Here is a 16,397-nt window from a genome sequence, read left to right as displayed (position 1 = left end):
CTTGAATGCACTTTTATCGTTATCATTATTTGAACCCAATTCCTTATCATAATGTTTTCATGATGTTTTCATGATATATATACACACACACACACACACACACACACACACACATATGTATATATATATATATATATATATATTTATAGCTATATATAAACATAGCTGGGAAAAGACAAATCACACTAAACACAATATAAGATCATTGATAAACAGCATTTGACTCCTGAAATGCATAATAAATATGATGATTCATGTTCTGCAGCATGTCCGAAGTGCCAAAACCAACTTGGCACTTATTTTCATGTGGTCCCGTCCATCGATCACAACATTCTGGTCTTTTGTACAAACAAAGATTGAGAAATTTCTTGGCTTTAGAACAGCAGTGAATCCAAAACTATGCATTCTTGATGACACCTCCTTGCCTGGTCAAAAGGCATAATTGATAAGTATCATGTTGTATGTCGTGCATCTTTCAATCCTGCATGTTTGGCTTGATATATATCCACCTACGTAATCAATGTAATTACTATCACATCTCCCTTTTGAATGGTATTGCAAGGAACCTTAGATGAATGTTCCCCCTCAGTATGTATTATGGTTGTGAGTTGCCAGCAATAACTTGTATTGGAGTAGACTAAGCTTAACTTATTCATTAAGTATTATCTGTGTCTAGTAGGTTTAGCCATTGACCAGCCCTCTGGGAGACTTCAGCAGGTCCTGAGTCTATTCACTCCAGTGGAGGAAATGAACATGAGCAAAGTTTATGACTGATCTTTTGCCCCATTGTCACCCAAGTAAATGTGGACCTATTTTGTACAAGTCAATTATCTTCTGAACATTCTGGGACTAAAACTAAAACACTGGCATTTTTCAGACAGACCATTCAAGAGAAAATCTTTTTTTTTTTTAGATCTGTCTTTCTTGCAAGACCTGGAACCACGTCTCTACTCCCTGTTGGTTCTGGTCTGGTTTCACTGCAGTGCTGCTGACATCACTTTCCAACCAGTTAAATAAAAATCTATATGTGAAACTATAGATTAAGTTAAAACTGAAATAGAATATGTTTGTTTGCTTAACAATACCATTACTGCTGTTATTATTATTTACCTGTTTTTTGAAGAGACAAAAAGGGAACATTATTAGACTGATATGATCTTGTATTGGTTCTGATTCTGACTCTGAGCTGACATAGCCTAACCAGTAGCCAGTCTGATTGATCTATGACAGAAATTTACAGCCACCCAACCAAATAATCTTGGGTAGAAAGCTCTAAAATGGCTTATGATGATCATTCAAAGTATTTGTAGTGAATAATTAATAAGATGCCATTTGGATGCCTGGTTAATATTCTCATTTAATAGTTAACATATCTCAGTGCAAGCTATTGTGTGAAGACGAATGTGTGAAAGGCCACCAACTCGACTGAGTAACTATCACTGGGCCGAACAAATCAATGAACTAAACAATAACCTGTTTGAATGCTGGTTTCTATTTATCTATTTTATCTGTGTTATTTATTATCTGCCTTTGACTTGGCATGACTGTGTACGCGTGTATGTTTATTTGTTGCTGTTTCAGGCTCAGCAATGACAATAAGTTATTCTATTCTATTCTGTTCTATTCTATTGCCCCGCCACAGTTTCATAATGAACAGAAAATATTTTTACACTTATGGTAGTGTTTCCTCAACACTGTTTGCCATCCGTTGACTACTATTATTTTAACTGTTTCAACCTTATTTCATTGTAGAGATTTGTGCAGCACAATGATTCACTCAGCGCCTCCTTTCTCTGATCTCTCTCTCTCTCACATCCACAATGGATTTGGTCTTTTGCAAACACAAATGATGCAGGCCTATGTGTTTATTTGCATATAGAGCGGGGAAGTGAGATCCAGTGAGAAGTGGTCACTTAAAACGCATGTGGAGATGAATTCTAATACCTGGTGTGAACTGATGTGCCTAGAGCTGTCCAATTGTCATCAGATTACCCGAGATGAGTGTTAATGCCAGGTCTGAACGGTGCCAACCTCATCTCATTCCCGTCTGCTGTGGGAATGAGATGAAGTTAGTGACTAGAGACTGTTCCCAATTTGGTCACTAGATGGCAGTAGATGATATGAAATAACACCATGGTAGCCCCTTGATTCATTCATCTATCCCAGTAGCAGAGAAGAAACCATATCGGCAAACTACAGGGGTTGATTTTCAAGCCCCACTGCTTTGTGTTGTCAATTATAAAGGTGTTTAGCAATATTTTTCAAGTTTTTGGGCAGACAGCAAAGAGACGTAAAATGACCAGAATACTTGTATGATAATGACAAGTGATCCCATGCTGTGAGTTAACCATTTACAGTAACTGAAATCACAGCTGTGGGAACACTCATTAATCTATCCATCTACTCCATACTGTTCTCTGGGCCCAGGCTGGGTCACAGGGCAAGAGGGTGAGAGATGGAAAAGATGGCAAGGGCTGTGTGTATAAGGCTAAAGGGGGAGGGGGAGGCTTGCCTTTGACTTGTCTTTTGGGGTGGTGGTGGGATGTGGACCCCAAGGCAGATGGTTTGAGGAGAGAACTGTGTGTGTGTGTGTTTGGCTGTGTGTGTGCATTTGATTTTGTCTATCCCCTCCTCCACACTTCGAAGTGGGTAATCAATTAAATGCATCCTAACCACCACCTCCCCCGTCCCACTGTGTCAGCAGATCCCTCTGAGCAGATGCAGACCTATGGATATCACTGGATGATTTGCATGACCTGGAGAGGCAGGATTTGAGCTGTGCTTCGGGGAAGGTAGGAATAGATTGGGCTTAGATTTTATCAGATCCAGCGGGCTATTTAACATCATCTCTGAACTTTTTGACAACACTGTCTTTAGTTTTAAAATGAGAAGCCTGTTGAAGACTTAAATATGCACTTCATAGCCACATGGGGCCAAAGCTATAAACCCCCTACAAAGAGTCAGCTGTCTGTTTGGATGCTAAGTATAGAAAATGTTACTACAAAACAAAGGTTACATTTGCACTTCATTGTTTGCAGTGTTGTGCAAGTTCACACTTCACAGGAGCTAGCTCAAAGTTCAGTTCACACAGATTATAAATGAACTAGATCACATTTATAATTTACAATTTTGAATTTGGACTAAGTTCACAGTCTCAGAAATCATTTTTTCATTAGCTGCCACTGTCATCGCCACTTCACAGACTAAATTAATTACTGTGCACTACAATAGTGTCACGGGCAAAAGAAACTAATGTAAGTATATGTCTCATGTGTAAATGCCATGAGTTTCACTTAATGAATGTCTTACCCTTTCTAGTGACTATCATCCATTTGTAGATATTTCAAAAGACTGGTTCGATGCTGCTGAAGTGCTGCTGAAGCCAGTGAGGGACAAGGCAATGGGAAATGACAAAGAGCTGCATTCTGAAATGCAAGCTTGTCTTTTAGGGTTGCATTTTGTATTTTTGATTTGCATGTCACTATTGTGCTTCTCATCTCCTTGTGTTATGTTTAATGAGATAATCCTGAACACACACTTGATGGAGTGTTGAGCTGAGATGCTGGACATTCTTTCCCTTTTTCAGCTGATATGGCTCACATTTAGGTTTGGGACTCTGCCTGCGAGATGGCAAACCAGGCTGGTGGTACCCACTTTTAAAAGGGGGACTGGAGGGTGTGCTCGAATTATCGTTTTTTTGTTTTGCTCAGCCTTCCAGGGACACCTTATGCCAGGGTGCTGGAAAGGAGTCTCTGACCAATCACTGCACCTCAGATTCAGGAGGAACCATGCAGTTTCCATTCTGGCTGTGGAACAGTGGACCAACCTTTTACCTTTGTGAGGCTGGTTGAGGGAGCTTGGGAGTTTGCCCATCCTGTCTACATGTGTTATATGGAGTTGGAGAAAGCCTATCAGTGGGTCCCTAGGTGAAACTTGTGGGGGATACTGCAGAAATGTGCGGGTCCGGGGCCATCACCTCAACACGTAATGTGAGGGTTGTGTCTGTATCCTTGGCAAGAAGTCAAAGACATTTCAAGTGGATGCTGGCCTCCACCAGGGTTATCACCAATCCAGGATTTCAAGGTGCGATGGGGAGGAGACCGTCAGGTACCTCAGAACTGTTTCTCTGCTATTTGCAGATGATGTGATTCTGTTGGCTTCATCAGACAATGACCTGGTTTGCTCTCTTCAGGTTGGGACAGAGTCTATGCCCCAAGTGAAAGAGTTTAAGTATTTCAGAGTCTTGTTAACGAGTGAAGATGGAGCATGAGATTGACAGGTGTATTGGTGCAGTGTCAGACCATTATGATTAAGAGGGAGCTGAGCCGGAATGCAAAGCTTTCAATTTTCCAGTCAATCTAAATTCCAAACCTCACCTATAGTCATGAGTTTTGGGAAGTGACTATAGAAAGAATATCATCGCATATACAAGCGGCTGAAACAAGTTTCCAGCGTTGTTACTGGGCTCAACCTAAGAGACAGGTAAGGAGCTCCGATATTCAGAGGGAGTAGAGTCGCTGTTCCTTCACGTCAGAAGGGGCCAGTTAAGATGGTTCAGGTATCTGATTCGGATACCTTCTGGATACTTTCCGCTGAAGGTCTTCCGGGCATGTGCCTTGTAGGAGACCCTGGGAGTAGACCCAGAACACACTGGAGAGATTATATATCTCACCTGGCCTTGGAATGCCTTTGGATCCATGTAGCGGACCTGGGAAATGTTGCTGCGAAGAGGGAAATCTTGGCTTGCTTAACTTGGTATCACCAAAACCCAACCCTGGCTAAACAACTGAAAATGAATAGATGAACAGAGATTCGATGTATAGATAATAAAACAATAACTTGCAAAAGGCTTTGGTATAAACCACACTTTGCTTTTGGGCCATGAAAGTAGAGGAGACCATCCTGAACTATATACTGCATGACTGTCATCCACTGTAGTCTGTAAAGACAGTTACACGAAAGCCTTCAACATATGGCCTGAATTGCTCCAAGGCCCAAATAACAGCCACACACTCTTTCTCCGGAGCAGAGTAAGGTTTCTCAGGCTTGTGCAGAGAACAACTAACATATGCCACAGCTACATCCCTGCTTTCATCATCTCTTTGCATTAATGCAGCTCCGAGGCCACTGCATGGATGAAGAAAGGACATTAAAGTCTGGGAATCTCAGGACACGAGCAGAGGCTATGCAGCTCTTCAGGAGATCCATGACTGTTTGGCGTTTGCTGTACCAGCTGGCTGAAGCATCCTTTTTTTGTGAAGGCAAAGAATGGTTTCTTGCTTAACATAAACTGAACATAAACCTGAACAAAGCAACGGTGAAAACCTTAGGCCAAGGAACTGTTGCATGTGTTTCACAGACACTGGCACCTTCAAGTCTTTCACAGCTTTCACTTTGCTGGGGTCTGGGTGTAGGCCTGATGGGGTGACATAATAGCCAATGAGGATGAGTTCACTGCAGAAGAACTGATAATTGCTCAGTTTTAAAGGAAAGACCAGCTGACCTGAGCCTGAAAAAGAATCCATGTCTGCTAGATGCCACCCGAAGGTAGGCAAGACATTAGCAATAGAAAAAAATGGCAGAATCTATTCACATTCCTTCTTATTTCTGACATCAAAAAACAGTTGGGGCCAGCCAATCTATGTTGAGCAGTGCGACAAAGAGTCTCAGCTGGTCAAACCTCCGTTCAGTACTGCCCTAATCTCTACCATCAAGAGCTTAGGCCCTGTTCAGATCAGTTATTAACATGCATCACAGGTGATCTGATCATATGTGTAGTATATCAGTTCACACCTGGCATTAATAGGAGGCAAGGAGGGGCTGAGAAAATCATTGCATTGTGTCCAGCTCTGCAATGAAATAAAGTTTTAGCCATTTGAATTAGTAAAATATTTTCAGTGGCAAGACCAATTAGAAGTCAGCACAGGTCATCAGTTGACTAGGTGCTCCTTCACTGTGACCCACGTTGCCAAAGGAACGTGGCCACATGTGGTCCAGACCTTCCCCGAATGTGGTCAGAGAATTCAGATCTTAAATGCATCCTCAATGTGTCTTGGGTACATTCACACCTGTACTTAAAGCCGTCCACATCCCAGTTGGATGTTAATGCGCGGTCTGAAAAGGGCCTTAGTGTACACACGCAATGTGTTAAATTGCTCTCATTCAATTTGTTTTGTATTGTTAGAAAACTGAATGAGTGTAAACAGTGTTTTCATAGTGGCCCGTAATGTTCAGTAAAACAGGAAAACTTTGTCTTGCTTCTTGTTGAATGCCACTATACATATAAACTTGCCGAACTCTTTAACTGTTGTACTAAGAGACTGGTTAAAACCACAGTATGTAACTTCTGCTGACAGGGGTCTCTCAATCAAAACAGTAACAAAAGATGCGGTTGGGTGATGTTGTGAAGTAACGTGTGATCATGGGAGTTGCTGTCATCACAGCAATTGCCAGCAGCTTCAAAATAAAAATAAAGGAGTTTAACACAAAAAGTCAGCATTTTGCTGACGCTGTTTGATGGCCCGAGACTGTTTCTCTTTTTAATGGCAGCCAAATTATCCACAGAGTAGTCCTTTTGCCCATAACTGATGGACCAGGAGATTAAACACTGAAAAAAAATCAGTTTCACTTTCAAAATCTGTGATTCACTGCACTGTTCAGCGGGCAGAGAATGTCAGGGTGAGGATCTGACACTGCTTATCTTTATTTCCACTGTTTCTTTGATAACTTATAAACCATATGTTCATGAGGTTTTTACCAGCAGCTGAATCCTCACATCCTCAATTGTCTTTCTTTCTGCATCCATGTGCACTGAATGAGCATTATTCTATTTGGTTCTAATAGGTTTCACACTGCAAGGTATTATTAACTGACAGAAGCAAGTCAAGTACACAAATAATGTTGGTTTGATTTCAGTCAAAGTTGAGGCAGCAGTGCCACCACTGTCAGCAAACCCTAGTGTGCGTTAAAACAAGCCTCCCTACAGGGTACAGATAATGACATAAGTTAGCAATAACAAGAGGCTTCTGTTTTGGTTGGAAGATTTGTCTGATTCCCAACATTTATATGACCTGCAACCTGGAAAAACAGCAGTATGACGTTATCCTTTCAGTGACAGAATTTAAGCTTAAACTGTGACATCAGAAAAAATGGCTGCTGTGTGAATATGGTCTATAGCATACTGTATTTCTTTGCCATCTGTTTCAGTGGGCACAACTGTAACACACCATGAAAAGTTGGATTTCAGCCAAAAGGTTCAGCGCGTTTCCTTTAATCTTTCTTTTCCTGGTTGTTGGCAAAAGCTGAGGCAAACAAGCTAATCCTCCTTTTACTTGCATTCGATCAACAAAAATAAAGCACAGAAAGAAAGAATATCCCAAACTCAGCATAGACTAAGCTTCACTCGAGCACAGCATCACATTGCAAGTTGCTTTGGTTTCCAAACAGATAATTACAGATGACTGCAAGTGACTACCAGAATCACAGGTCAGTCAGCGTTAGCATGCTTGCTGTTAGCTAAGATGCTAACAGTTTTTCAGTTCTTTTTCAGTTCTCTGTCCATCTCAAATCTGTTGCAATGCTATGCAATTTAACATAGTTCCAATACAAAGTATGAAAGTGATGTGTTGCACAGAGAGTTTATGGCTATTGCTAATTTTTAACTTAATATTTCCAACATTCGCCACATCTACTGCTCACTTTTGGTAAATAACTTGCAGTGGATACCACTGATGTTACATGACTGTTATTTCTTGTGGCAATTTCTTTCCATTACCATATAATTACTATATTATTACTACATAATTAATAGCCTGTAAATGAAAGGGTTACCCATATGTCTTGTAGTTTTTGTACATTTTAATGTGGAAAAGTTACATTATAACTTTAACTTGTGCAAGTTTTTAACACATATTTTCATTCATTGACAAATTCTATTGTAACCTGTAAACCAACAAGTTAATGTTATGTAGTAAGCTAATGCTCCTTGTTTTTGGAAACTATGCTAGGCTTCTTATTGTATGTAAGCAAACTAGCCAGACATGCCAACATTTGCGGTTTATGATACTGTTCAATCCATTCCATACACCTTTTCTATTTTGTTTTTGTGTTTTAGGAAGGAAAAAAAAATCAAAATTACTCTTTATTTATCTAAATAGTGACTTGTAATTTAATGTAGATGACTTATTGTAGTTTGTGAATTGATTGTGTAAATGTATGAGTACTAACAATTTCCACAGTGGAAGAAAAAAGCAGTTTCCATGTCATGCACATTGCTAAATGCTGACAATTCCCAATGTGCAATGGTGCATTTCATACAGCTTGGCACACTGCAGTGATAACACAAAAATGTCTGATAGTGAACGAAGGAGTTATTTTGGACATTATTTTGGAATCATGACTTGACTGGACAATTGCTGTGCAGGGGAGGGGTTTTGCGAACACTCAAGCCTTCAGTGAAATCAAAGATCACATTAAGAGCAAAAACATTTTGTAAACACCTCAGGTTTAAGATTATTGGTTAGTTCTACTAAAAACAAATAATCAGTCAGAATATATGACATCGAGATTGAACACAATCACTGGAGCAGATTTTCGAGCAAAAGTCATCACTGACCCCAAAACCGGGCCTAATTCTGCTATATAATGTATCTCCCCCATGTATGCAACCTACATGCAGAAAATGCTAAGACTTGTAAGGTATTGTTATGCTGCTGGTGCTGCTGTGTGTGTGTGCCTGTGTATGTATATGTACAGTATTAGCAGGTCCCAAAATCTAATCCAGTCACTCACAATTGACCACTGTATGCTAATAATCAGCTGCAAGCAGGGAAACAGTACATTGTGGACAAAGGGGGAAAAGGTTTAGGAAGAGTCTGAGGAGGGAGATAAGGGTGTGAGAAGGGAGGGAGAGTTGGCTATCTCAGCTCTCACCAGAGCTGGGAAACAGGCACACCATGTGGCCATGTGTGATGAGGGCTCTCTATGGGGGCACCCTGGTGAGGCCCCCACAAACCAGCCTCCAGGGGGCTCACCATGTCATAGCTCTCGATGCCAAAGAGTGCTTGTTTTTAGAAAAACAGGTGGCTCTTCCACCCAGAGGCTGATATTAGAGAACAGGTTTGGGCACTGTGTTTTAGTTTGGCTCCAGAGCCGGCGCAGGTTTATCTCTTGTTTCTAAGAATAAACTCTATTGCACTGAACTCTGTCCGTTTGCAGTGGATTTATTTATTTATTTTTAAAATTTTGGGACTCCAATAGATGTATATTTGTGCTGAAAATTAAGTATTGGAGAAGAGGTTCAGACTTAGTCTCTGGCCCACATCTGAGCTTCTATTCACCAACTTGCTTTCGGGGCTGTTTTGAACTTTCTTTGGATTGTATAGTTTTGTCCTGTTTTGTAATTTTGTCTTCTGCCACTTGGTAAAGCCTCAGGACTGACAACTGGAACAGCCAATCCTCAGCAGGATTGAAGCAGGAAGCAGGAAACTGGGGGACCATCCAGCAAACAGGAAGCGGGACAGCAGGTGGAGCCACAGGTGGGAGAAGGTGTTTGAATCATTGTGAGGAGGGAGAAAGAAGCCAGGCCAAGAGAGATGTGTGATTGCTGCTGCTCCTCTATTTGCTGGAAAAATCCACTGGACACCAGTCAAAGTGGAACCAACACCGTCCATATCTATGGCCTCCAAAATTCCTTTCAGTCTTTACCAAAAAATGATATTATATTTGGAACCACTATATATTTTGTTTAATACCTTACTTACTTTAGATGCTTTATCCTTTTTTCTTTATCCATAAATGTAAATAAGCTCTAATTGGTAGTTTTAAGAACTAGCTCTGTACTGTTCTGCAAATCACTGAATTTTATGGAAAAGAAAGCAGTAAAAAACCACTAAACATAATTGATGCCTTTCAGTTTTTGCTACTGGACTGTTTTTAAGTTTGAATTACTAATTTTTAAATATTTTATATCCCCTGCTGTTTTGTTTTTATCCCATAGAGACATGGAGACTATGGTGGAACAGTGTCAGTTTTGTGTAACATTGCTGGTATGATGTCAATATCATGTCAACAGGTCTTTTCTCTGTCTATTTTTGCGTGAAAAATAGGTGAGATGCCGAACTTCTAGATTCCGCGATGCGAGAGGCGTGCGTCTTAGGCAGGCATCCTGTCCGCTCTTACGCATTAACATGGACGCCGAAATGAAAACCAAGATGTTCCACAGCTGCCACCTGCACACTGTGCATCCAGTGTGTCTCCAGTCATAGGGTGCTGGCATCACACAGGGAGAAAAAGGGAACCCAGGCACACTCCACCACTAGCTCCAGCTACAACAACATAGTTGTTAACAACAATATCTGCACCAATGATGTAAGGATGAAGCAGTCAGAGGTCACAAAAGCTAGCCTTTCCAGGACGTTTGAGTTTGCCAGAAAGATGAGTCTGCATCAATTAACTGTCTCTGGTCCCTTACCCATGCGTGGTATTGATGAGGTTTACAGTAGGCTTATGTCTCTGAACCACTGGCTGGCCTGTCACTGTGGTGAGCAGGGATATCGGTTTGTAGATAACTGGCCTTCTTCCTGGGGCCGCCCCGACCTGCTGAAAGCAGATGGCCTCCATCCCACTGGAGTTGGCCCTACTGTTTTAATCTAGTAATACAGACATGTGTTTACAGCAGGTTTGACATTAGGGACTTTGTGCTCAGCAGGTTGCAGGTGATTAGAGAGCCTGCTAGGCTTATAGGAAGTGTAGCTTTGGAGTCCACTAGTTTAGAACTGAGGTGTACTCAGTAAAATCCCCATTGTTCAGACTGTCAGCCTGATAGCCAGATTTATAATATTGAGACTTTCTCCCTCCCCCACAGTATTCTCATAAGTCTAAGCATATAAATCACCACACAATGGCCACCATTTCTACAATGTATGGCAATGAAGTGTCCCACAAAGTATCTGACACATTTTTCCAAAACAGAATCACCATTGTGTCTTCATACTGTCACGTGCACAGGTCTTCTAAATTTCTCCTTAATAATACAAGATATCTTATTCATATTAAGAAGCTATACCAATCAGCCTGTTGGTGATAACTCCAGCCTCAACCCTCAAATTTGGTTTCCTCAACTTCAGGTCACTGTCTAGTAAAGCATTACTAATGAACAACTGGATTCTTGAACGCAAGCCAGATATGACTGGTCTTTGTGAAACATGGCTTAGACCAAATGTTATCCTACCTCATAATGAGGTGAGCTTTGCCACCTGATTATGCTATTGCACATGCTGCTCGAACTACCAAGCAAGGTGGGGGTGTGGCCTTAATCTATAAATCAAATTTCAGACTATCATCTAAACTTGATGTGACCTAACTCTTTTGAGGCCCTTGTATTGAAACAACCACCACCAGCTAAAAATAATCTCCAGGATGAAAAACTATGACCATTTAATCTTTTGGTACTTTACAGACCACCAGGCCCTTATTCACAGTTTTTATAAGAATTTGGTGAATTCATCTCAGGTTTTGTTACAAACACATTCCAATTATTGGTGATTTTAATATTCACCTGAATATGATCTTTTTTTTTTTTTTATCAAATTTGAAGCAATACTAGCCTGTTCTCATATCACCTTGTCTCGTCAATCAAAATCAGGAGCTCTCTACTTCCAGTGGCACAAGTGTAGAGTGAAATACAAGTGTGTTCTCTCCACTATTAGAGCAGCCTACTGCTCTAAGTTAATCAGTAACAATAAACACAATCCTAGAAGTCTTTTTAACACTGTAGCCAAACTCACTCAGAAGTCACTCAGTCTCAAACCTTCTGTACTTTTTTAAAGTATTGGAAAGAGTTGTGTCTCAAGCTTTCATCTCACTTGTCTAATAATAATCTTTTCAAACCGTTCCAGTCAGCTTCAGGGTCTGTCACTCCACCGAGACAACACTCACTAAAGTAGTCAATGATCTTTTGATTTTTATGGACTCTGACTCCACCTCTGTGCTCCTCTTGCTGGACCTCAGTGCAGCTTTTGATACGATAGATCATTGTATTCTCCTTGCCCGATTTGAAAGCAAATTGGTGTCTCTGGCCTGGCTCTCACCTGGTTAAAGTCTGACAGCCAAGAATCTGGGTGCCACATTCAATTCTATCCTCTCCTTTGATCAGCACATTAAAGATATCACGAAGACCGCTTTTTTTCACCTCCATAAAATAGCTAGGATTCAGTCTTTTCTGTCGATGACTGATGCTGTAATCCTAATTCATGTTTTTGTCTCATCAAGACTTGACTATTATAACGTTTTGGCCTGCCACACGATCATATTAAAAGTCTTCAAATGGTTAAGAATGCGGCAGCTAGAATTTAAATGATTGCTTTCAACCATAAACTCTCTGGTACTCTTGACTCTTGTCTGTCCCCAGAGTTAAAAGGTCATCTGCTGGCTTCAGAGCCTTTTCCTATTGGGCCCTCTTCTCTGGAACAACATCCCCACTGACATCAGATGGCCTGACTCAATTCAGGCTTTCAAATCCAAACTTAAAACATTTTTTTATGCCTTAACTTTCAGCTAGCTTCTTTTTCTTTCACAACTTCAGGCGTTGTACCTGTTGTCATCCTACCACCAAGGGCTGGTCCTCAGTCTTAATAAATCAGTCATACCCACTATATACAGTACAGTCTAGGTTGTCTAGGCTGATGAGATTGTAAACTTTGTGAAATCACTGCATTATTCTAACAGCTCTTTACCTCAAGCACATGAGTACCCAGGCTGTGTGCCCCTCTCTTTCTCCATCTCCTCCTGCCCCCACTACCCACCGCTACCCCCTCCTCTCGCTTTCATTCTCTCCTCCTGGATCAGTGACTGCAAACCACCTACTGCCCCCATGATCCTACTCAACACCTGCTGCTAAAGTTATTAAAATTAATAATAATCATTTGTACTGTTATTAGCTATCATTAATACTATACTTATATCAGTAGCAGCACTATAGTTACCATTAACGTTATTGTTGTTGCTGTTGCAGTTGCCACTATCATTATTACTATTATTATTATTATTGTTGCATGATGGTCTTTTCCCCTACGGTCTTTCTCTCTCTCTCCCTCTCTCTCTCCCCCTTTCTTTCCTTCTCACTCACTCCTTCTCTCCCTCTCTCTGTCTCTCTCAGCCCAACCGGTAAAGACAGATGGCCGCCCACCCTGAGTCCAGTTCTGCTCGAGGTTTCTGCCTCTTAAAGGAGGTTTTTCCTTGCCACTGTCGCCAAGTGCTGGTGGGTATTGTCTCTCTAAATAATACTATCAAGAGAAGGTCTAGACCTCTTCTATTTGAAAAGTTCCTTGAGATAACTTCCGTTGTGAATTGGGCTATATAAATAAAATTGACTTGACTTGAATTGACTAGGTGGTGAGGGAAAAAAGAATTTGTCAAATAAAACCTATCAATAATCTAGTTAAGGTCATAAAATTATGGGTCTCTGGTGGGCTGATAATAATTCGAATAATAATATTGAAAGGCATTAGGTGATCTTTGACCAGTCGTAACAGCAGCAACAGCAACATAGCTTATTTCCTCCTACATGTGTCCCCCATGCCAACAGCTCAGACACCTCACCACCTGGTCAAGCAGCCTCTGTCACTCATTAGTACTGACTAACAAACCCTGCAGATACAGTTCAATGTGCATATGATGCTATGGAACATGATAAACCTTACTTATTGCCACTCATTTCTGCACCTCCCTGCGCCTGCTTCTGATCCGATCCCTGCTGGATCTTTCATGTTATTCTGGCAGTTGATACTAAACAGTGAAGCTGCCTCTTCCAGACACCTCACTGCTAACTGAATCTGAGCTGCTCAAAGCAAATGAACCTTGCAAACTGAATGTACATTAGCCTGCGCCACTACTCTCTTCCTATACCATGCGACAGGCGGCGTTGCTATGGAAACACACTCCTATTTTCCTCCATAATGCCAGATCCATTCAGAGTGGAGCTCAGACTGCAAGCTCAGATCTGCAACTGCAGGAGAATGGGAGTATTATGGTATGGATTCAATGCAGGCGGAGGTGGGGAGGTTTTCAGTCACAGTGCAGTGCAGGCAGATTTCTGATTTCTACACACAAGATCACACACACAAGACTTCTCACAGCAGCATGTAAGGCAAAATGTGTTTAAGAGAAATCAAAAGACATAAATGTGTATAAGACAGTAGAATGTAAGTTCCCCATCAGTTACTTACCTTTTCCACTATGCTTCATTCTATTTTTGTATTTTGGGCCATCATTTCTATTAGTAATAAAAACATTTTACTGACCAAGTTAATAGCTTGGATATGGGAATGTCTTTTTCTAGGCTCTCCGATTCAAGTTTGGGCTGCCATATTCTACATGTGCACATTTCCTGTATGATGATTCCTGAATTATTACTGACATATCATGTATGCTCCCTTTCAGTTTTACCTAAATTCAAAGTGGTTTGGGTAATCAGGCTCATAGGCACTGATTAAGTGAGTGCTCAGGAGGTCAGGCACTCTCATGTATTTGTGGAAATCACACAATGGTTGATCATATCAGGAGAACAGAGATGTATTACTACTCCAAATTAATGTTAAAGTTACTCTCTGTCTGCTGGATGCGTAGATATGCAAACGTTTGTCCTGAGTCTATAATAGGTTATTATGGTGAATGTGAGAGCATTAAGTTGTTATCTGACATGTTGCATTTTCAGTTTGCTCTACAACCCATTTTTCTATGTTGAATAACACATAACTCTGAAAAAGAGGCCACTGCAAAGTAGGGGACAGATACTTAGGTCCTTAGTCGATGCCAGAATTCTAAAAATGTGACAGTACTTGTTTTTTTACAGTAGCGTAAGTAATGAAGGTATGTCGATGTTGGAGGTGGCTAGAGGTGTGATTCTTCCAGGACTGATGAGAGCAGTATAATGACACTACAAGTGTTCTAGTCTGAAATCAAACTCTAATAGAAGAAGAGTGCAGGCACAGCAAACAATAACTAGACAATGCAATTTCTGTAGAAATTGTGGTGGGATTGCTGAAGCTAAACTGCATTGCTGGCTGCCTGTCTGTCTGCCTGTCTGTCTGCCTGTCTGTCTGCCTGCCTGCCTGCCTGCCTGCCTGCCTGCCTGCCTGTCTGTCTGCCTGCCTGCCTGCCTGCCTGCCTGCCTGCCTGCCTGCCTGCCTGTCTGCCTCCCGTCTGCCTGCCTGCCTGCCTGCCTGCCTGCCTGCCTGTCTGCCTGCCTGCCTGCCTGTCTGCCTCCCGTCTGCCTGCCTGCCTGCCTGCCTGTCTGCCTGTCTGCCTGTCTGCCTGCCTGCCTGTCTGCCTCCCGTCTGCCTGCCTGCCTGCCTGCCTGTCTGTCTGCCTGTCTGCCTGTCTGTCTGCCTGCTTGCCTGCCATCATAGAAGTTGTCTAATCAAGTGATCTGAAGCAGATGTTTGTCCTGACCTGCACTCGGAGGTTTCCATGGTGATTTTAATTGCTTAGTTTCTACTGAGTGAGAAATGGATTCAGCTACACTGCATTGTTGGCTGCTAAGAAAAGTCTGAAGCTGAGCTTTATTGTTCAAAATGCCAGCAACACACATTTGAAATACAACTGCAACTAACTCTGTCTGTCTTTCTGTCCATCTGTCTGTGTGTCTGTGTCTCTGGCTGCCTGTCTGTCATTCTGTGTCTCTGTATCTGTCTGTTAGAATGGCAAACTGAACAATACATGGAAACTGATAAATACAGTGTTTACATTAGTATCAGTAGTAACATTAGTAACAGTCTGGCTGTGTCAGTAAACATCACAGAGATCATTAACAATCAATATCCTACAGCTGTGTGTAGCTGGAGGACAGAGCTCATACAGCCCTAAGGGAGAAATGACTCAGTGAACCTCTAAAACATCTTCTATTTATTAAAATACAGCATTTTACATCAGAAAAATGTTTTACACCGTTGCAGCGCACGACCTTCCTGAGCAAGTCTATGTGGTTTCGATGTTCCTAGAGTCAAAAATGTGCGAACAGCAGCGAGTTAAAAAAAATCGTTTTTTCTGTCTTTCTCTGAAAATCCTGCTTCTGAATTTGTATTGCTGTTAACTGGACAGCTGGATGGTTCAACCATCACTCACCCGGTTTAAATTCTGTCTCTGTGCCTTGGTAGACACATCACACGTCTGAAATTTGTCTATGTTCTGGTCAAAAAACAGTGTCTGAAAAGTGAAATATGTTGCCGTGAGGACGAGTTAAACAGAATTTTTTTGGGCAGTGTAACACCCTCTCCCACTCTAACTGTGAAATATTAATAATAAGAAGAATTAAAATAAAAAAAAACACTAAACTTAAACTGTAAAAAATCAAAAACTATATAAGATATCAAAAAGTTGAATACAAGTACCCATTTCAA

Source organism: Trachinotus anak, unplaced genomic scaffold, assembly GCF_046630095.1.
Source record: "Trachinotus anak isolate AG129_WGS33_773 ecotype Australia unplaced genomic scaffold, CSIRO_AGI_Tana_v1 ptg000008l, whole genome shotgun sequence".
Lineage (NCBI taxonomy): Eukaryota > Metazoa > Chordata > Actinopteri > Carangiformes > Carangidae > Trachinotus > Trachinotus anak.
Note: the sequence above shows the minus strand (reverse complement) of the source record.